We start from the raw sequence: 23,820 nt of genomic DNA on the forward strand, positions 1-23,820 counted from the left end.
TCAAGTCGATGCCTGCCCGGTCAAATAAAAGATGTAATTCATTCAAAAATTCACTGTGATCACTGGCACCATTGGGATACCTCCATAACCTCACGCCAAGGGGTACTTGTTTTAATTCAATGTTTCTACCCAAGTAGGTGTTTCCCATTTGGATTTTTTTGAACCCCAAAAGTTCTTTTTCAAACCTTTTTAATTTTTCCTGCACTGTGGATTCTACCTCAGAACGTAAAACATCCACAAAATTCAAATGGAATCTATTCTCTTTCCATAAAACATCGCTACCAATGGTGCACTGATTTGTAAAGTTTTGCCTAAGTCCATGATTTTCACTTTCATGATTAATCCCTGATTATTCTGCCCAAAATGACCAAGATTATCATTTTCAATGGATGATGGTGATGGCTGGCTGAGTGGAAAGCCAAGGCTCCCAAAAATATTGTTACAACAAATAGTTTGCTTGTCCATCAAAGTTTTAATCTGAGTTGCATGAACCACCAATTGCTGGTTGATTTGTTTTATGGTATCCTTTTTAATGACATGTTTTTTATGGAATTATGAATTCAGGATTTCAAAGTTTTAAAGGAATGATTTTTATGCAATATTTGGTAAATATATATGTAATATTCTTTTTCTTTTTTACCTGAAAGCATGAATTGGTTTTAGAAAATTGATTAAACTGTTTTAATTGTTTAATTGGGGTGGGTTTATAAATGGCTGGGTGTGTGCTTTGGTTTACTGTTCTGAAGAAGTCCTATGAGTGGGGAAGAAAGTGCTAAACTTGGAATAAAGTGTGGATTTTGTACCATTCTGGTGTGGTCTTCCTGTTCCTAACTCATGACTGTATTACCTGTTTTGTGTCTCATTAATGCCCACAGAGAAACAATTCCACCTCTTCATGGCAGCATATTAAGCTGCTGTGGAGCTTGGACTGAAAGTAGCTTGATGGCATCTATTACTTTATGCTTGCTAAGCATCACTTTTGCTGTTTAGTGAGTGTAAAATAAAAAAACAAGAAAATTAAAAAATATATAGAAATGTATGTGTGTGAGTGTATGCTTGCATGAGAGTGTGATTGAGATCAACTGAGCTGTTATTTCACACCCGCTAAACAGCACTTTTGCTGTTTAAAGAGTGTAAAAGTAAAAGAAACATAAAAAAGGAAGAAAAGAATGTGCATGTTTGTGTAGATGTGTTTATGCTTCTATCTTCGTGTGTGAGTGTATGTGTGCTTGCGTGAATGAAAGCAGAAGTGTGTGAAAACTGAGAGCGATTGAGGAATGGCAGCAGCAGCATTTAAGAGGTTTGCATACTTCTTGACCTCTTAGCTCAAGATATCTGGATAAACCCTAAAATAAAGAGTAACAAAGGCCCAAAAATAGGAATAGATACTACTCTTATAAAATGACAAAGTTGCTTGAATAACAGGATTTGTGTTAGCATGCCTTTTCTGAACCACAGCTGTGTTAGAGGGAGCAAGATTAATGGAGCAGTGGCAGCAGCAGTTAAGAGGTTTGCATATCTCTCAACCTCTTTGGTTAAGAAATCCAGATAAAGCCTAAAATAAAGGGGGAACAAAGGATCAAAAGTAGGAACCGATTTTAAATATCGCCGTTATAAAATGAGAGTTGCTTGAATAACAGGATTTATTTTAGCATGCATTTTCTGAAGGAAATAAAGTCTGCAACTCAAATGTATGTCATTATTTAGTAACTTCAATCTCCAATAACTTGTAGCAAACCACACATTTTAGGAGTAGGGGACCAAAAAAATGAAGTAAATATCCAGATATTTTTTTGAAGATGTTATATTTTAGATGTAAAATATTTCCTCCAACGGAATTTACATATACTACATCAAATTTGAAACACTAGGCGAAGGAAATGCTTTACATCAAAAATATATATAAAAAATTATATAGTAATAAATAAATACGTAAGTAAGTAAAAGACAACAATTTTACATACAGCCCATTCTCTAAGTGCAATAATGCCCTCCAGGGTGTGTATTACTGTGTAAATAACACCCTTTCAGGAAGGTGTAGGGTCCCATAACACCCTTAGGTGGGTATTATTTACACAGTAACACACATCATGTTGGGTATTATGGCTTACTTAACAGTAGAGAGATTGAGGGAACGACTATACACTGGAGATAAGTGTCTCCTGCCTTAAGAGTAGTTTAACAGCATGGGAATTGGGGGGACCATTACACAAGGATAATTCTCTCTTGTCTTAATGGCAATATCATAGTATAAGGAACACGGAAAACATTAGACAACCACTGAATACTTAGCAAGAAATGACATGGGAAACTCTAATGTCTGGCATTAATGTGTGAATGCAATGTTGTGTGACTTATGAGAGTAGAAAAAGAGAACTCAGGGATGTTTAGACAAGTATGGGGTCTGTGATATGTGTGTGTGTGTGTGTGTGTGTGTGTGTGTGTGTGTGTGTGTGTGTGTGTGTGTGTGTGTGTGATCATTTGAATGTGTGTTGAAGAGTGACTGTGGGAGGGGGGTGCCTCTGTTTTCATGATGTGGCCACCAACACTATTAACTACCACACAAGTGCTGATCTGCACTTTGTGGTATTTCACATGATTCAAAGACATGCAAATTAATCTATAACAAGGTCATTCCTCATTATGGTATGTCAGAAACAGTTAGTTATGTACTCACCATAACGATTGATGTATGTGGTCCATCTCACCTACATTCATTACTGATGGGTTCGGAGCCGACAATCGGCTCCGACTCGGCCGACTATTTTCAAGCACAAAGTCTCTAATTGGCTGGGCCAACTGGTATCCCAGGATGCAACTCTCCCAAACCCCCAGATCTTGTTTGCATAAATCGCAACCACTCCACACACATCAACCTTACTAAGAGGATTACCATCCCCAGAAAGGGAAAAAATAAACCAATTCTAAAGGGTCTCAAAACAACTATTCTCCAAATCCTTCAGGCAGGGGGCAGGTGGGAGGGTACGTAAGAATGTAGGCGAGATGGACCACATACATCGATCGTTATGGTGAGTACATAACTAACTGATGTTATGTGGTCCTATCTCACCTACATTCATTACTAATGGGACAGCGTCCCTAGCTCCCCTAACACGGGAGGCTCATAGGAAAACACTCCTGAGAACCGTGGAACCAAAGGAAGCCCGGCCTCTAGATGCCAAGTCCAGTTTGTAATGAGAGATAAAGGTATGATGAGAAGCCCATGTGGCCGCAGCACAGATGTCGTCTAAGGAAAGCCTGGCATAATATGCTACTGAAGTCGAGACTGCCCTAGTTGAATGAGCCTTGACTGAAAATGGTAAGTTTCTGCCTGCTGAAGAGTAAGCAAAGGTAATGCAATCCTTAATCCACCTGGAAATAGTGCACTTGGAAACAGAGGTACCTGCCCTGTTCTCCGAAAAAGAGTCAAACAATTGATCTGATTTCCTTGACTGTAGTCCTGTGTAAATAGAATCTTAGTTGTCTATGCACATCCAAATGATGAAATTTGTACTCTGCCTTGTTGGAGAAGTTGGGAAAAAACACAGGTAACTCAATGGATTGGTGGAGATGAAAAGTAGACGATACCTTGGGGAGAAAGGACGGGTTAAGTCTCAAGGAGACCCTGTCCTTATGGAATATTAAATACGGGGACCTAATGGACAATGCTTGGAGTTCAGATACTCTTTTAGCTGAGGTGATGGCCACCAAAAAGGCTGTTTTCCAGGATAAGAATTTTAATTCGCAAGTGGCAGCCAGCTCAAATGGAGGAGAAGTGATGGCTTGCAATACTAAATTTAAATCCCATGGCATGACGGGTGTTGACACAGGAGGACGTAGTAACCAGGCTTCTTTTAAAAAAACTTTGCAAAGTTTATGACCCATCAGTGCAGGCTCATGGAATACGTGGAAATTAGAAATGGCCACCAGCTGTACTTTAATGGTGGAGGGAGCAGAGCCTTGTCGGAAGAGCATAGCTAAAAAATCCAGGACTGCTGATAATCGGGGCTTGGAAGAGGTCTAGGCCTTGTGACTGAGTCCAGATGGAGAACCTCTTCCACTTGCTATAGTAAATTCTTCTGGTGGAAGACTTATGTGATGAAGAAAGGATATGGACCACCTCAGGCGATAATGAATGTAGTCTAATTATTGATGGAAGTGGAGCAGCCAGGCTGTCAACCTGAGGGACTGTAGGGAGGGGTGGGACTGTCCCGACATATGAGTCAAAAGGTCTGGTACTGGATCCAGAGTCCAAGGACCATCCACTGTATATCGCTGAAGGAAGGGGGAACCAAACCTGGCGGGGCCAGTGTGGAGCAATAAGAATCATCTTGCTTCCCAAACAAATGGCTTTCTGAATCACTCTTGGTAACAGAGGAAACGGAGGAAAGGCATAGAGCAGACTGGAAGGCCAACCATGGACTAGAGAGTCCCTGGGTGATTCCCCCTGTGGGGGGATCAAAGTGAAGTAGTTGCTGCATTTGGTGTTGAGGGGACTGGCAAAGAGATCGCAGCAAGGCTGACCCCACCTGCTGAAGATCCGAGTCACAGCTCGGCTGTTCAGGGACCACTCGTAAGGCATCAGAATAGCTCTGCTTAGCCTGTCTGCTTTCATGTTAGATTTTCCCAGAATGTGCATTGCCATTAGGAACCGTTGGGAAGACACTGCCCAATTCCACACTCTCATGGCCTCTCTGCATAGTGGGTAAGACTTGGTTCCCCCTTGTTTGTTCAGGTACCAAACAACTGACATGCTGTCTGAGTGAACAGCAATCGTTCCCCGTGGAAGAGAGCTCTGAAGTGCTTGCAACGCTAACAGCACTGCTCTCATCTCTAGGACATTGATGTGTAAGTGTACCTCGTAATCCTGCCAAGTGCCTTGGACCGTTCTGCCCAGATAATGCCCCCCCCACCCTATCTGGGAGGCATCCATGGTCACTGTGGCAGCCGGAGAAAGGGGAATTAGATTCCTGCCCTTGTTCAGGTTGGAATGACATAGCCACCAATGGAGATCCTGCTTGCAATGCTCTGTGAGAAGAATCGGGTGAGAGAGGGGTAATTTTTGATAGGACCATTGGACTGAAAGGAGCCACTGAAGGATCTGCATGTGAAGCCTGACTAAGGGTATTAGCATGATGGTCGCCACCATGGAACCCAATAACTGAAGAACTAACCTGGCTGGGACCTTCTTCAGGGGCAATAGAGCCTGGACCTGAGATTGCAACACAGTTATTCTTTCTTGAGGTAGAAAAACCCTCATTAGAACCGAGTTTAATTCTGTGCCTATAAAGACAACACGCTGTGAGGGCAGCAAGGCAGATTTTTCCCAGTTTATTGTAATCCCTAACTTTTGAAAAAGATTTATGGTAGCCTCGCTGGCTTGGATGAGGAGATGCCTGGTGGGGGTGGTAAGGAGCCAATCGTCCAGGTAAGGAAATACCCGGAATCCTAGATGTCTCAGGTGAGCTGTCACCACTGCCAAGCATTTGGTAAATACCCTGGGGGCTGTGGTGAGACCAAATGGCAGGACTCAAAACTGGAAATGACTGGCTCCCAGCCAGAAGCGTAAATGAATCCTGGATGCCTAGTTTATCTTGATGTGATAATAGGCATCCTTGAGGTCGATGGAGCACATCCATACTCCTTCTTCCAACAATGGGAAGATGGACTGAAGAGTGACCATTCGGAATTTGGATTTCAGGACGTAGCGATTTAATCGGCTGAGATCCAAGATGGGCCTCAGGTCCCCTGTTTTTTTCGGCACCAAAAATAGTCTTGAGTAAGTTCCTGATCCGATCTGGTCTAGGGGAACCGGTTGGATGACTCCTTTTCTTAGTAGCTTTGATATTTCTAGCGCTACTTGATCCCTTTGACTGGGTGGAACGTGCAGGATTTTTTTGATTAAGGGAGGGGGTGAAACAAAGGGAATGGTATAACCTCCGGTGATTATTTGAAGCACCCATCAATCCTGAGTGATGCTCTCCCAGGTTTGAAGATGCTTCAAAAAACGACCCCCGACTGGCTCTGGAGCAGCACAGTCGGGCAACCCCTCAGGGATGCTGATAGGAAGATCCGCGAAAGGAGTCGTGGTCTCCCAGATTGCGGGGGCTTCCTCTGCCCCTAGGATGGCATTTTCCAGAATAATTTCCCCCACCTCTGCCTCTGGAGAGGGGCTCACCTTGAGTGGCTGGGAAAGACTTTTGTGATTTTTTGAACCACATCTTCCCTCCTCTCTGAGCCTTGGGATAAGGCCTAGAGGGAAGAGAAAAATGGGCCCCTACGGCAGATGAAGTCTTACCCTTCTGTTCACATCTGGTGAGAGTCTCTTTCACTTTGGGTCCAAAAAGAGAGGACCCATCAAAGGGGGCGTCCATGAAGGAAGACTTGAAGGCCTCCGCAAAGTTACATAGGCGCATCCAGGCTTGTCTCCTCAGAGCAAGGCCTGAGCTAGCTGCCCTGCTCGCCCCTTTGGCTGCATAGGATATGAGCCTCATGGACGAGTTAGCTATGGAACCAAGGGTAGACAACTGGGCGTTAAAAGTCTGTGCTAGCACCTCAGGTATGTTACCCGTCAAGGTATCTCACAATTCTTTGAGGAGATCCCACTGGAGCCAAGTAAAGTGGCAAAGGTAATTCAGGGACTGTAGTGTAAAGGTCGCTGAAGACAGGGTGCGCTTCCCATAATGATCCATACTCCTGGACTCCTTGTTAGGAGGATGGACTGAGGAAGAATTCTCGGCAACTTCCTGCTGAGTGGCTGATGCCACCACCATGGCATCTACAGGGACCCCTTTTGTCAAAAACTCTTTCCCCGGGGAAGCAAACAAGAACTTGTTAGGATGACTGGGCACAGGTTCCACGGAATCAGGATGTTCCCACACCCTTCGACAGATCAGGTCTAATAATTCGTCGAAGGGTGGAGACACCCAGGAGGCGGTAGGTTGAGCTCCGAAGGCCTTGAGAAATACCGACTCCTCCTCCGAGGGGGGCATGGACGACCAGCCGCCTCTCTGCCTCAAAATCTCCAGTATATCGGAGAAGGAGACGTCATCGGAGGATGACTTAGGGGACCCTTCTGCATCCTCGAGGTCGGTATCCGAGGTGATGGACTCGTCTTGGGAGTCTATGTGCTTCCTCTTGCACAACTTCTTCCTGGGAGGCTCCTCAGGCACAGACTCTGAGGGGCCCTCAGAAAGTTGTGGACCGCTCATGGGGGTGTCCTCAGGCCTTCGAGCTCCGCTATCCACTGATAGGTGGGCGTCAGAGGCTCTAGCTGGGGTGTATGAGGATGGAGTGGTCGATCCAAGTGATGTTACTGACGACCTGGCCAGTGCTGTCCTCATGGCCTCGAAGGTAGGCCCCCCCGAATCCGAGGACTGACCCGTCTCCGAGGCCACGACCGGAGTCGGGATCCCCCGAGCCGAAACACCGAGAGGGAGACTCGGGGCTGACAGAAGTCCCGATGTATCCCCCCTCGGGCCCGACCGAAGAAATCCGAGTGCCGAAACCAGATGAAGGAATCGAAATGGTTGGAGCCGACGGCGGCTCCGATGGATCCATCAGGGGTACTGGAGCCAGCGTAAGGACATCACTCAGTGCCGAACACGCCGGCTCCGATGACACAATGCTCGAAGGAGGAATCATCGGTACTGGTAAGGGAATGGGCTCTGGAGCCGACTGGGTCAGAGCCAAAAATAATTTAGCTAACACCGGCGACTGAAGGAGCCTCTGAACCACCCTATCCATGTCCAAATCAGACAACCGAGAGGATTTGGAGGCAACTGAAGGAGATGAGGATCTCCTACCTATCAATTCCTGAGTAACACTGGGTGACCGGCTCCAAATCGGTTCCAAAATGATCGGAGCAGAGGTCGACTCCAGTACCACCGATACTTCCTGCGGCCCCGAAGCCAATGGAGCCGAGGAAGCTGAGTCCAACACAGAGTTCTTTTCCTGCAGCTACGAAGACAATGGAGCCGAGGAAGTAGTAATCACCTTCAAAATCTTCTCCGGAGGCTCCGAGGAACTAGATGGAGCCGGAGATCATTTCTTAGATTTAGTGGACTTGGATCTGCAAGTAGTCGAAGCAGATTCTACATCCTCTTCAAAGGAGGGCTTGACCAGGCCCTTCAAGATCAGTTTATTTTTCTGTTCCTGCAGTACCCTGGAACTGAAGGAATGGCAAACACTGCAGGATTCTTGCAAGTGTTTAGCGCCAAGGCAATAAACGCAGATAACATGCCCATCTGTGATCGACATTTTGTAGGCACACTTTGAGCATTTTTTAAACCCAGAGGGTTTATGCTCTTTCTGCTCTTTAGACATGTCCAGCAAAACAAACACTCAACAACCACAACAGGAAGGAGGGATACACTAAGGAACTCTAACTTAAACGCTCCTAGAAACACTGACAAAACAACGAAGGAGAGGGCTAGATCCCTCTAACTTAAATGGGCCTAGCCCACCAAATGCAAGGGAAACTACTCACACTCTCCACAAACTGCCACAGGCCAAACAACAGACACAACACAACGTAGCTATGAAAATAGCTTTTGTTTCACAGAAAAAATATAAAATTTCACAAGGTTTCTAGTAAAAAAAAAAAGTACTTAGCCACAGCCAAGCTCGAGACCACGTCCTGACTCAACAAGCGGCAAACGAGATCTGGGGGTTTGGGAGAGTTGGATCCTGGGATACCAGTTGGCCCAGCCAATTAGAGACTTCGTGCTTGAAAATAGTCGGCCGAGTCGGAGCCGATTGTCGGCTCCGAACCCATTAGCAATGAATGTAGGTGAGATAGGACCACATAACATCAGTTTTTTTTTTTTTTTTTTACCTCAGGCCATACACTCCACATTGGGACTCTTAATGAATTCCTGAGACAATGTCAGGCTTAGTCTGAAACTGACTACTCTTGTCTTGCAAGCTCCAACACCAGCTCACTTTACTCTTTTTCCTTCCAGTTTGTAAACTTATTTGACGTAATGCTTTCAGACATACATTTATGTTTCACTGTTCAATTTTTACAAAAAGTCCAGAGAGTCTTTTGGACAAATAAACAATTTATTTGTCTGTTTTATTTTGCCATCCCACTTGCAGGACAAGACCAGTCAACTGTCTTGTAATACCCTGTCATTTTGTTTTTATTTTCAGAAAACATCTATTCCATCATTGCTACTAACTCTGTTTGCTTAGAAATGGCATCCCTTGTCTGCCTTAGCATTTCTGCTCTCATAGTTAATGCTCTACCAACATTCTAAACAGCTATACAATAATGAAAGAGACTGCCTCATTTTCTTTATCTTTTTCCTTGTTATCCCTTTGTTGCTCATGTCCTGTAACAAGCTCTGGTGCATTTTCTGTAAGTTGTCATTTCATAAAAACACTCCCTAATTTACAACCCACTTTCTGCTGTTTGGCATAACCTATTTCATCTAACGTAGAATCTTTACAGAAAGAGTTGTCAATTACAAGGAAGGTTTTAATTTACATTGCATAGCTACATCACTGGACTCTGTTAGGCAGTTGTTCTTACTTATCAGTAATATTCTGATGCAAAACATTCTCATTTGGCTATATCACACATCTGCTTATGACCAGATTTAATTAACTCTGACAGTTGGCCCAAATGATTAAGGAGCTGTTTTCATAAGTTCAAAGTTTGATTCTCTCAGTTTCCACTGCATAACTGTGATTTTCTTCAAGTCACTTAAGTACTCCCTGGCTGAGTCTGAAAACATCCATGGAGATCAGTGCTCTACACTCATAAAAAAAAAATAAAGTAAATGATTGGTCAGCCCCACTTTTATAAACCCATATTGCTGTACCTCAGCAAGGCTTAACATCTGTTCACCTATTTCAACAACAGCACAGGTATTATTTTGCTTGTTACCCATTTTGCCTCTCATGTTTCACTACAGACAAAATACAGCCAGTTCATTAAGTTCGCACACACTTTTCTTGCTTATGCTATATAGTAATGGACTAGGCTCGCTTTTCATTGATAAACAGGACTTGCTTTTCATTTTTGACTCTACCACTCTGTCACACAAAGCACCTAGTGAGAGTCTGTTGAATAAAGTTCCACCACTTGCTGTGTGTTTTCTACATACTGCATATGCTTTTTCTTTTGCCTTTATTTCCTAACAAGCTTGGCTTGCATAGACACACACACACACACACACACACACACACACACACACACACACACACACACACACACACACACACACACACACACACACACCTGTTGCCTGAATACAGTTTCTACCAAAGTGGTGCATTTCAGGAACAATACGGTTCTCTTCAAAAAGTAGCAGCATGTAGCAATTTTCACTTGCTTTACACAACATATACTTCACAGATGCAAGAAACGTAAGGCACATATAAACAGTTTATTTTTTTATAACAATGCAAAACACCATATTCTCAAATGCCTTCAACAACTTGTCAGTATTCTGCTTTACACACCATAATGCTATCAGCTTTACATCAATCATTTTCTTTTCTGTGCAAAGGCTCTGACTTACTTGGATTCCCTTATTTTACCAAAAGACAATTCATTTAAATGTTGCAAATTTTCCACAACAGACCTTTCCTATCAGTTATAGGGTAAATAGCATAGTGCTGAAATGATACTGGGTTTATATCTGTGCATTATTACTTTGGATATAGTTTATGAAGGTTAGTAAATATTTTTTTGTGTTGGGGTCTGGACTAAATTTGTATTGTGTCAAAATTGTTTTTGGTAGTTTATTATCTGTATTAGGACATATCATACCATAGCGTACCCTATTTCCATTCTAATTAACCAGTCCATATCAGAAGCCTCAGTCCCCTCTATCTGGAAAATATCTCGTGTCATACTCCTCCATAAAGGTGGTAACTCTACTGAATTATCTAATTACAGACCCATAGCCATCTTGTCACCTCTGGCAAAAAGTATGGAAAAATGCATCCATAAACAACTTCTGTACTTTCTAACCCAAAACAACCTACTGACTAACTCTCAGCATGGCTTCAGGCCAAATCATAGTACTACCACAGCTCTCCTCACCTACTCTAATGCAATAAACTATAATAGGAACAACAATAAGTTATCCTCAGCCCTTTTCTTGGACCTGTCCAAGGCTTTTGATATGGTTAACCACCATCTTCTCATCAACACCCTGGCAACAATGTCTCTAGGCAATCACTCTCTCCAATGGTTTGAATCCTACCTGCACAACAGACAACAATCCATCTTATGGCAGAACAAACTCTCAAACCTCCTACCCAACACCCTAGGTGTCCCACAGGAGTCTATCTTGAGACCACTTCTGTTTTCCATTTTTATTAATGACCTCCACACTGTCATCCCTGAAGCCAACTGCATTCAATACACAGACAACTCATCGTTGATCTGTACTGGCACCTCGCAGAGTTGCTAACAATAACTCAGAGTACTTTTAACCTAGTAGGGAATTGGCTTGCCGCTCGCTGTCTGATTCTAAATCCTAAGAAAACAAAGCTCCTACTTTTCTCCCCCACCCAAAGATCCATGGCGCTATCTCTCTCCATTAAGTCTAATAATGGTAAGATAATCTCCCCAGATGCCCATACAAATCTCCTGGGAGTTATTGTAGATAACAATCTATCTTAAGTTTGATGTGCACGTCAACAAAACTATCAAAACCATTAATAGAAAACTGGGCTCGTTACATAGGATAAAGCCATTTCTTACTCCCCATGCTAGGACTGTCATTGCCCACTCCCATCTACTCTCGACACTCTACTATGCTTCCCCTTTACTTGCCAACCTAAATAAAACTGAGCCTAACAAACTCTCAAGCTGCTATAATAACATAGCTAGATTTGCCACTCGTTTCCCCTATAGAACGCATCATTGTAAAAATCTAAATTATCTCGGATGTCTAGAGCTACCCAGGCAGATTCAGTATAATCAACTTATTGTGGTTCACAAAGCACTTAACTAACCAAAAAATACACCTGCACTGAAAAACATCATCTATCCCCACTCCAACTCCAGATCACTCCGCTCATCTAATAGACTGGTAGTGCAAACCATCAAATCCAAAAACTCAGCTGAAGACTCCCTGTTCACCAACTCTGCTGGCAAAATTTGGAACTCACTTCCTGCTAATATTGCCCTAGATACCACCCTATCTTAATTCAAAAAAGCTCTCAAGGAGTATTTCAAGTCTCAATTGATATGTCCCTGCTCGAAGCCTGACTAAATCTTTATTCATACTAGTTTACTAATACTGTCTGTAAATGGAACTCAGATATCTTTTTATTTGTTAAGCCAGATTAGAAGTTTGTTAGACTGTATAAATTTAACTGTGACTGTAAAGTGTGTTTTATTTGTACAATGTTATTATGACTCTTGTTTTATCTGTACATTGTGATGATTGCATATGTAACCACCTTTGGAGCTTTTCTCCCCAGGCCTCTGCTGAAAATGGAAATGTATCCAGTCGGACTATCCCGGTCAACAAATGTAAAATAAAAATAAAAATAAATAAATAAATAAATAAATAAATATTTTCCAATATTCTGGATAGAGAAGACAAGATGGTTATAGGTATGTAGTCTGGTAGTCCAAGGAATTTGCTGACTTTATCTAAAGGAATAATGTAGGTTTGCTTCCAGAGTGGGTTCCATTATGGTTCTCTTAGGCACAGCTTGCCACAGAGTAGGTTAGCCGAGCACAAACAGACATTGTTCTAACCTACAGAGGATGGATGAGGTCAGAATCCAGATATCTGCCTGCAAGGCTGTTCTTATTGTGTGCCTTCACCATGCACGGACAGCTTTGTGACAACAAAGTCTGTGTGTGCATGTACAGCCACCCTCTGCTGTGCATTGCCATAGCTTGGAGTATTATCTAAACTATGTTTGCACAGGTGGGGGAATCTAACCATGTACAACAGGAAGTGCAACATGCACAACTCAGAATCTTAACCTTCTGTGCCACTGTTGAGCTACAGTAGACTCCCTCTTATTTGGCCTCTCTTTAATCAGCTTCCTGTTTAACTGGCCATCAAATTTCTGCCACAGCCCTAGCAAAAGACAGAGAAGAACAACACTTCAACCTCCTCTGGGCTAAATAATGTCAGACATTTGAGTTTTAGACTTCATATTCATTAGAAAAATGCATACTAACAGAAACCATATTATTCTAGCTGATTTATAACCTATAAATGTTACTTTCTATGCATTTTCTGATTAACCAGCCATTAATTTATCCAGCCTAAGGTCTGGTCCCAGCAAGACCAGATAAAAGAGAGTCTGTTGTACTGGATTGCCATCTGTAAGGCAACTATAAGGTTACAGCTACCATACTTAGAATATGGGGAGATAGCATGTAGTTAAACATAGATACACATACAGACACTCCCTACAGTCTCACCAACCTATATTAGCAAATTTCTTATATTTCTAACAACATTAAGTAACTTTAAAGTATAAAAATTAAGGTGGAGTACTACAAATGCAGTGATCTTTCAATGCAAATACATGTATATAATGTATGACTGCTTCCTGGAAAAAGCAAGCAATGGCAACAGTGCAATATATGGCAGTAGCTTTGATACTACAACTTTTAGCATGTTTTTTAACAATGAGCATATTCAGCACAAACACTGTTTACTTAACTATTCACTTTCCACTGCCTAAATCATTTACATTTTAATACATTTGCTAACATGGTACACAGTTGTTTGATTATGTTTAGGACAAATTCATATACAATGTTTTTTTTTCCAAAGCTACGTTTTATAAAACAATACAACTTAAATATTAGCGATACACTAAAAATATATCTAGTACAAATGTGTTAATTTAGTCACAACTGATAAATGAAGCAGAAAAGGAAAAAGATCAGAAAAGGCAAGAAAAAACATTAAAATAATAATAATAATCATAATAATATAGTAATTCCAGAAGCTAGTCAACAGCATCAATTAATACAATATACAAGTATTTCATACACTGATTTCTGTAAAATAATATTGTTTACCTCAAATTACATGGAATGCCTTGTACTCTACCCAACTTACCCACTAATCCCAAATCTAAAGCTTAGGCAAGAATATTCAACCAAAATGGCACTTTTAAAGCCAGGATGTCTGCTACAGTGCCATCCTCTATCCAATTTTCCATGTATTTTAAATCTGTCATTAAGAGTTTAATGTCAATGATCTTGGGATAACCTTTATTCTTCCAAGATCAGGTGATAACTCTTTTTCCCTACTAGAATAAGTACATAAAGTAGATTCAAATCTTTCTGAGGGAGGCCTAACACTTTGCAATAGCCAGTTTAATAACAGTGGGTGGGGTGGTTAACAGCTTCTGGCCACAAACCAGCAAATACAACCTGAAGCTCATTTTTTAAGCCTTTAGGTCTGAGCAGTCCAAAAAAATGTACTTCCAGGTGCCCAAACTGCCAGTTTCACACTTCTAACAGACCACTGAGGGTGTGAAAAAGATTCTGTAAGCTTAACAGCAATACAGAAATAAGTACATAAGCTAAAAATGTAAACCTTCTTGACTTAGTTGCATGCTTTTGGATTTTAATTAGTTTATACCATATAGTATAAGGGATACACAAATTGAGATCCTTCTCTCATATCAACTTCAATGAGGACTGAGTGTCTAGTACCTAGTAGAATGTTACATATACTCCCCTATTCCATTTGAACCTCTCCTCTCCTTTCAGTCCTTGCCTCAATCTACCAGTGAACCTAAATCGGCCAGTCCCCCCTTGGTATAAAAGCTATCTTTATCTTGTAAAACAAGCAGATCAGATTTCCTTTCCCACCCAACCTTTGTCCAAGTCACTAAGGTGAAATTCTGACTGTATTACCAACCAATCAGGTTGACTGTTGCTAATTAATAGCTGATCCCAGAATTTTAACTTATTACTAAAATTTGAGTGTAGTTTACATTATGGAGTTTAAGGCCACCTAGTTTAGATTGCAGTATTGGGCAAATAGATTCTACCCCTTCAAGACTGGGTAGTTCCAAAACCACACTGAATATATCCATCAGCGTTTTACAGATAGTTTTTAAAATTTCCGGTGACCCTTCTTCCCAGACAGGAGATGACCACAGAACTTAAAGAGGCCTCCAAGCTGTTTAAGTAGGACCTGCTTCCAGAATGGGTTAGACCCAGGAGCTTAAAGCCCAATTGCAATTTAAATTAACCACCTTAATATACAGCTCAAAAACAAGTACTGATAGTCCCTCCATGTCCCCAGAGATTAAAAAAGTAAGTCCACAGAAAATCAAGGTCTTCATTTCGGCTATAAAAAAAGAGGAGGCCATCATCAAAAACTTTGTCAGTCATCCTTTAGGTGGACTCAAAGGCCACCCCTGGGTGGCAGACATATAAATCTAGAGGCAGCACAAACATTTTTAGAGCTAAAATTTTTGTTGAAAATCCAAGTTTAGATCCCACCATTAATGAAAGTGTCTTGTTTATGTAATAACACTAATGTATGTTACTATCACCAACTCCTATAACATGTCAGTAAGTCTGACCCCTAGAAAAGTCAGAGCATTTGAGTTATCCAGAAATGGAAATGTCCTACTCAAATCTATTATCCATTAAGGGAGAGTAATTAATCTTAATGACTTCCATCTTGGAAGTGTTAATCCTATAGACTGAAGTGATACCAAATGCATGCAGGGTCTCAAGCACCACACATGTTCATAGGTGTGTGCTAGGCTAATGGTCCTGGGGCCTTTACAAGCCTAGCCATAGGACTACCCTAGCATCGTGCCACCCGACATTAGTTCCTTGTGCCTCTGTTGAGTAGAGCCACTGGAGTTATCCCCGGGGTGAATTTTCTATTTCCCATCCAGTCATCAAGATTTCTCTTGAAGAGGGTCAGCGAGAGCTATGCTTGACATGCATGGGAGGTCTATTCCATAGCATGGGCAGTCTCTGGTTTATGAACCTGTCCCTCCAGTACGTTCTGTTGATTGTGGTAATGAGGTTGAGGTCTCTGGAGTGTGTGGTGCAGAGGGAGTGGGACTTCTTTACATGTAACATTTCTAACAGAGCTGGGTCAGACATGTCTTTGTAAGTCAAGCAGAGATCGCCTCTAAGTAGGCGATATGAGACAGAGAATAGTTGGAGTTTTTTGAGTCTGTCCATATAGGACAAGTGTTTAAGGCCTAGGATCCTCTTTGTGAGGTACTTTTGTGGCCCCTCCAGTTGTTGCAGGTGTCTAGTGAGGTACATGCCAAATGGGGCATTGTACTCGAGGACTGCCCTAATGAGGGAAGAGTAGAGGGAGACAATGACCTCTTTCTTTCTGGATGCAAAACCCTTAGTAACAAGATGTGCCACATAGGGCTTTCTGACCACAGTGGCAATGTGGTGATCAAAAGAGAGGCTGCTGTCAACCTGTGTTCCCAGATCTCTTATAACGCCTTCTGTGTTCAGTGGACTACCATCGATGTGGTAATTCATGGGAACTGTTTTTTTTCCAAAGGGGATGACGACACATTTTTTGGCACTGAGCTTAAGGCCATGGTTCTGACATCAGTCATTGGTCTCAGTGAGGCCATTCTGTAGGATGTCAACATCATTTGGGGAGTTAATAATAGCTCCCAACTTGCAATCATCTGTGAACTTTGTCAGCCAGAGACCCTTCGTGTTGGTCTGGACTTCAGAGAAGTAGATACCAAACAGGGGAGGACCCAGGACCGAACCCTGTGGGACTCCACTCATGACTAGTTGGCAGTCTGACTTGGAGTCAGCTACTTTCATACTGTGGATTCTATCTGTGAGCCAGTGTACAACCCACCTAGTGATATAGGGGTTGAGGCCTAGCTTAGTGAGTTTTTCTATGATTCCTGAGTGGGGAATGGTATCAAAGGCCTTGGCCAGATCAAGGTAGACTGTATGAACCACCTTGCCTTCGTACACAGCTCTGGTGATTGACTCAAAGAAGTTGACCAAGTTGAGCAGGCATGATCTACCCTTCACAAAACCAAAATGTGTGGGATCAAGAGTTTGGAGATTCCCTATATCCTTGTTTATTAGGTCCATGATGATGTGTTCCATAGCTTTGCATATCAGACTCATCAGGCTAATGGGGCAATAGTTCCCAGGGTCTGTAGTCACTCCTCCTTTGTGAAGAGGGATGACTGTAGCAGTGCACCATTCGGTAAGGACAAAACCTGAGGTGAGGCTGTGATTGAACAGGGCACACAGGTGAGGTGCCAGTTCACTCTGTAGTTCATGTAGAACACAGCCAGGGATATTGTCAGGTCCCATAGAAGCTGTATTCTTGACCTTGGACAGTGCTGTTTTAACCTGTGCAGCAGTAATACTGGGTGCCTGGCAATCTACTGGTATTGTGATTGGTCCTTTGGGGGGGTAAACTTTGCACTGAATCTGTCGGCCAGTATATTGGCAATATCTGTTGGCTCGGTATAGGAGGTACCATTGTGCAGTACCTCAGAGCAAATCTGGGTATTGCTGTGGAGATTCTTTACATAACTATAAAAGGCCTTGTGGTTGTCTTTACTATCTGCTGCAATTCTGTTTTCATAGCTAGTTTTACAGGATTTGATGAGGGATCTGAACTTTTTGTTGAGGGTGATACGGGAGTTTTTCCAGTCTTGGGACTTCACCTTATTCCGCATCAGTTTCCTCCTTCTGTTGTAGATTTTGTTTATGGCAGGGAACCACCAGATTGGCTTCCTTGGTTCTACTGGGTATGCCGAGATCCATGCATTTGTGTACACATTCGTACAGTGCACTGGTGTATGATTCAGCGGTTATGCAACTATTCGCCATTTGCATGGGTGCTGTGAAGTTAACCACCTCTCTTTTTAGGAGCCCAAAGTTAGCTTTGGAGAAGTTTTTCATGATGGTTACCTTTGCAGGGGGTGGGGATGGGTGGGAGGTTTGTAGATTTCTAAGGTGATTAGTTTGTGGTTGGATCTAACCAGGGAGGAGTTGATTATTGGTGTAGAGCAATGGTCACCCATGTTAGTAATGATCAGGTCAAGGATGTTGCTACCTCTAGTGGGGGTAAGAATGAGCTGGTCCAGGGCATTGGAATTAATGAATTCCAGGAAACATTGGGCAAGTGAATTGATACACGAGTAGTTTTCCCAGTTAATGGAGGGGTAGTTAAAGTCGCCTAGTATGAGAGTGTTAGGTTGGACCCTAATATTCTCCACGGTGCTTAGGAACATGGAGTGTGAGTCTTGGGACATGGTTGGGGACCTACAGTAGGCTATGACCTGAATCGCTGTCTTACCCAATGTGAGCTGCACCTGAAGTATCTCTGATGCGTTATGTTGGGCTACCAGTCTGGAGGTGTACGCATCCCTTATGAATATGGAAACACCACTGCCTTTGGAGCTTCGGTCCAAGTTCTGTGGCCGAAAGGTGTGGAATGAGTTATAGCCTGGTAGTGCAGGGGTGATTTCTGTTGCCTTGAACCAGGTCTCTGTTACAGCACAAATGTCGATGTTCTCCATTTTAAGGAGTGCTTTGCGTGAGTGCATTTTGAGATTTAGACTTCTAGCATCGAGCAGCATGACCCTCAGATTGCATTTGTTTGTAGCTGTTATGGTGGTAATTTGGTCTTTGGAACACTGCCTAAAAAAGGCACTATAGGGGTGGCAAGAGCTTTGGCCAGTATCCAGAAGCCCAGGGGTGACAGATGCAGGCCATCTCTGGCAAAGCACTGAGGTCTGTCAATCATGTTATCCCAGGAAGACAAATACTAGATCTCCCTAGAATGACACCAGAAACTTAGCCAATTGCTGAAATCAATCATTTTCTGCTTGTACTGTGGTATCATTCTGGGTGATGGTAGGATACTGCTCAGGGCTAGGGTCATACCCACCTGGGCTACATAATCTGAGAGCTCCTCCATGTCTCTTTTCAAGTAGTCCAGGGAGGTACATCTCAGGTCATTCACATCCACATGTACAATGACAGAGTCATATTTGTACCTGTTGTTGAGGGACCTGAGTGCATGCATTATGTGGTGGATCCTGGCACCTGACAGGCAGCTGACTGTTACTTTCTCCTTATTCAACCTAGTGAGTGGGACATCATTGTGCTTCATGATCGAGTCACCTATGACTAGTGTGTTGGGCATGCTGTTTTGCCTTAGGGGCTTTGGTTGAGTGGCACACTGTTTAGGAGAGTTATGTGTCTCGTGATTAGTGTTGTGTTGTGGTGGTCAAGTGCGTTTCTGCCTTGGAGGTCTCTGCTATTTGGGTAGATTTTTATTGAAAGCCTCCGCGAAGGTGGGTGTGTGGTTTGTGTTTTTATGGGAAGGCAGTGCTGGTGTGTGTTCTGGAGGGCTATGTGTTCCATGTGGTGTGGTGCAAGTGTTGACCTTCTCCTCTTGACCAGCTATTCCGGTCTTGACTGGAGAGTGTGTGGCTTCCAATTTGGATATACAAGTGCATCTCTCACAAGTTTGAGTGTTGATAGGTAAGAGGAGAGGGTTGTCAGTGTACATGAGACAGTTGCTACATTGCGTCAGGATGGCCAAGTTCACCAGGTTAATTGGAGAAAGCACAGGAAACTGACCTTTAGACATGCCTGGAGGGGTGGGCATTAGTAGTAAGTACTGGATCTGTTTCATTGTAGAACATTTAGTGCTGATAGTACTTTTGTGTGCTACAATAATTGCTACAAGAAGTCTGGTAAAGTGCTAGACTAATAAGCTAGTAAACGTGCAGGAGAGGAGAGAACTAGCAGATCTAAGGGAAAAATTGAAGAGCAGACTTTGGCACCATTCTGACGCTTACAAACAGTCCTGGATACAACAAGTTTGTATTTGGACTAGACTAGTTACAGGAAAGGTGGGAAAAGCGCAAATGCGGGCTTTTAAACCAGAAAGTTGAAAGAGATGGAAAAACTGCCCAAACGGCCAATAAACTACAATTTCTGGGCCAGAAACCACTCCTCTTTTGGTAGATAGGCTGCCTAGTGCTTACCACTCCCACAGATAAGCTAGAAGGCTTCCCTTCAACACAGAAAGGCTTGGGGGCTCAGAAGCTTACAAACAGTCTTGGATACAGCAAATCTGTATCTGGACTAGACTAGTTACAGGATAAGTGGGAAACAAGCTCAAACACAGACTTTTAAACCAGAAAAGTTCAAAGAAATGGAAAAACTGCCCAAACGGCCAATAACTACAATTTCTGGGCCAGAAACCAGTCCTCTTGTGGTAGATAGGCTACTTAGTGCTTACCACTCCCACTGATAAGCTAGAAGGCTTCCCTCCAACACAGAAAGACTTGGGGGGCTCAGAAGCTTACAAACAGTCCTGGATACACGATATCTGTATCTGGACTACATTTGTTACAGGAAAGGCAGGAAACAAGCTTAGAATTTTTTTTACAGCAAAACAGCTAAAACAGCACTAAAAACAATTCAAGTGCAGTGCAAGCTAGCACACTTGAGTGTGTAGCAATATTAGAGCAAGTACTGTTTAAATAACTGCAATTTATTCAAACTGTATTCTGAACTGAATTCAATTATTGTTTCATTCTACTCTGAACAGTTAAAAAGTGCCAAAAAAATATACTTATCAGCTGAGAAGCACACTCAGTCAGAATAGAAGGAGATTCTAGCAAATTTTTTTAGTAAAGTGGAAAGGGAGAAAGCATGAACAGAAGATAATTCAAGGTTAAGAACCTAAGTGGGTTGGCCTTCTCAAATGTTCTCTCTGCATTAGGTAAAATGAGCTAATGACACTAGACTGGGAGGAGTGTCCCAGATCAAATTTACAGTAAGGATGGGCAACTGCAAAGCCACCAAGTATAAGAACAAGACACCAATAGGGAGAACAGGTGGGAAACTATTACAGCTACTAGCTCCAGACACTAAATGAAAATTTTAAACAGATAAAGGAGCAAGGAGACTCTAGAGAATGCTTTTAACTGCAAACAAATCAGTTATATGATACCTGACTAGAACACAGAAACCTCACAAAAAATGCACAGAAAAGCACAGATAGAGCACTCAGAAACAGAAAATACAACTCTCAGTATGAAAAAGCAGTTTATAGTTAAGTAATTCAGTAAAAATGCAATTAGAGTAATGAAACAGCATCTAGCAATGAAAAATACAGTTAAAACAGTACAAAACATCTAAGTCTTTCTCTGATTTACTAAGGTACAAAAGCATATCGTCTACATAGAGTGAAAGGGTTATATGCTTATTCCCCAGAATGACAATGGGAAACGACATTTATTACCATTTAATGGCTAGGATTCCACATACAGAGCTAACAGGAGGAGGAGAGAGGTAAGTACTGCCTAGTTCCTCCGTGTAAAGTAAACTTGTTTGAAAGCCTTCCGCCTATTTTCACTCTTGCTGTAATAATAATAATAATATAGAACTCTTTTTTATCAGGGAAACAAATCCCTTGAGAAAACACCATATTCTTTAGCATCACAAATAAGTAATCCCAGCACACTGTGTCAAATGCCTTTTTTACATCTAGACTAGCACTAAGTAAACCCTTGCCATATTTAATTTTGCTTTCAGTTATAAGTGCTGTCTTAATGAGATTATCAAATGTATGACTAGTTACAAACCCATTCTGGTCCTTATGTATTATTTCTGGGGGAAAGTAGGCCAACCTATCTGCTAATAACAGCATAAACTATTTATAATCATGGTTTGCAATTGAGATAGGACAATATGAAGAAACCTGATGGGAGTCCTTACAAGCTTATATTCAATGCCTGCCACCCAGGGGTTACCTTTGAGCTGACAAGGCTAATGAAGAGGGCCTGCATCTAAGTATCTGGAACCAATCTGGTATTTAAAATGGTATTACTAAGGGCAAGAAAACTTTTTAAGTCCCTCCTTTTGCTAGACTTCTACAGAAAGGCCATCAGGCCCAGGTGTTTTACCCTTCTTTTCCCTAGCTAGGACCATCATCATCTCTTCGTGTGTGAAAGGTAGCATCAGGAAATTCAACTGCTTGGGAGTAAACTTAGGGAGATTCAGTGTCTCCAAATATGCTTCAATCACTGAGGGTCAGTTCACTCTTAAAGTATTCTTCAAATATAGCCACTGAGAGAAACCTGGAAAGAACTGCAAAATTTCATGGGGCAAAATAACTTCTTGTCCCATACACGGCTTGGCAGTTTTATATAGAAATCTGTCAGCTTGATGCTGCCTTAATTTCAGGGACAGAAATTTCTGATTAGATGGGTTGAAGTCAAGCTTCTTTATGTTAAAAACACTTTTAGCAAAATCCACCATATATTTCAAATGGTTGTCCAGTGCTCTCCTGACCCCTTCCAACTTTCTTGTGTGTTTGGAAGATTATTAATCATATACTTGTAAGCTATCCATAAATTTGAATACAACTGTCTCAAAGTATTTAAAGCCTTAGTTTTGAAGGACAATTCTCACAATTATTCTCCTAAGGGACATGCCTTCTGACTGAATTAGAGTCTCCCTTGAGTAGGAGTAAACCTTGTACCCATAAATTGCAGCATTCCAGTCCTCTGCCCAGATCATGAAATCTTCTTGAAACAAAACCCATTGCATCTGCCAATTCTATAGCAACTGTACCAGACAGCATGTACATATTAATCATGGTAATTAAAGAACTTTCCAACTAACCTTTTACAGTTACATAGATTCCCCATATGTCAGTGATTACCTAAGTCACCGTCATTTGCATTTTTTTAATCAGTCACTATTCCTTGCTTTCTTCCCTCAGGATACATGGTGACCTGCCCACCCAATCTTTCAACCTCCACTTTCTAGTTTCTGTCTTTCTGCCATATTTAAGTGTGTTGCTTGCAAAATCAAGAAATCTGGGCATAGTCTTATCAAGTAGCAATAATGTTTATCCCTTTTCACTGGGAAGGAGATATCAATATTCCAGATGAATAGCCTAATTGTTCCTGTTGTGAAAAATGCCCCATCTTTTATTTTCATTCCATTCTCTATGGAAAACCATTCCCACTAAGACTATTTTTCTGCTTGCCACAGAAAACAACATACATTTCTATATTGCTATTTAGAGCATATCTAATGGAACCATTGTGGTTAACAGTATGAAGCAACTTGGTGTATAAGTTTCTAAAACTTACATTAACAAAGTTATTTCAGATCAAGAATCATAACATTATAAAATCTGCTCAGTGAAAGCTGTCAACCACTATAGTACAACTTCCAAAACAAACGTAATGCTGTTTGGTACTTACCCTAAATGGCAGAAAAACTTTCAATCACTTCTTATCCATGACCATCATGGCAATTCCACTGATCCAGTTATCACCGTCAAATACCTTGGTACGTAGCTTGTTCTCATGCTGAACATTCACCTTCACCTAGAAAAACAAATACAGAAGAAATTAATTCCTTCCTATTTTGTTCCTATACAAGTTTCCCCTTTCTCTTCAGACCAACCAGGAACGTCATAGGCAAAGGCATTCTACTTCTCCAGCTTGAACATGGACTGCCACTGATTGCATCAGCATCCAAGAAAAACTCCTCCATCATCCAAACTATAAACAACTCTATCTGCTGTTTCATTACCCTCTCACCTAGAAATAAGCATCATTGTATCACGCTTAACAAAGCCAGTTGGTTACCTCTCCAACAGTATGCCATCCTGCTTCTTGAATCCCAAGTCTACTAGCTCCTTAAAGAACACTCCTGTTCTTCCTTTGCCTCCAACCTCTTCAGATGACCCTCCCCCCAGTTAAAATCTAAAATGTATTAATCACTCTGATCCACATCTTCAATGTCCCACAACCAGATATCATTGCACTAACTCTGCTTTCTCCATTCTAGGC

At 42.0% G+C, this 23,820-nt stretch overlaps 1 long non-coding RNA gene across 1 annotated transcript in view; it reads right to left on the bottom strand.

The window, feature by feature from the left end:
* The window catches only part of LOC122797275, a 162,107-nt gene extending 138,761 nt beyond the window's left edge, over positions 1 to 23,346 (bottom strand). The window contains exon 1 of the long non-coding RNA XR_006364043.1: positions 23,227 to 23,346. This is a non-coding gene — a long non-coding RNA (uncharacterized LOC122797275). The remainder of the gene's footprint in view (positions 1 to 23,226) is intronic.
* Between the last annotated feature and the right edge of the window lie 474 nt (positions 23,347 to 23,820).

This window comes from Protopterus annectens, chromosome 3.part0 (genome assembly GCF_019279795.1).
Source record: "Protopterus annectens isolate FY-2018-M chromosome 3.part0, PAN1.0, whole genome shotgun sequence".
Taxonomy (NCBI): Eukaryota; Metazoa; Chordata; order Ceratodontiformes; family Protopteridae; genus Protopterus; species Protopterus annectens.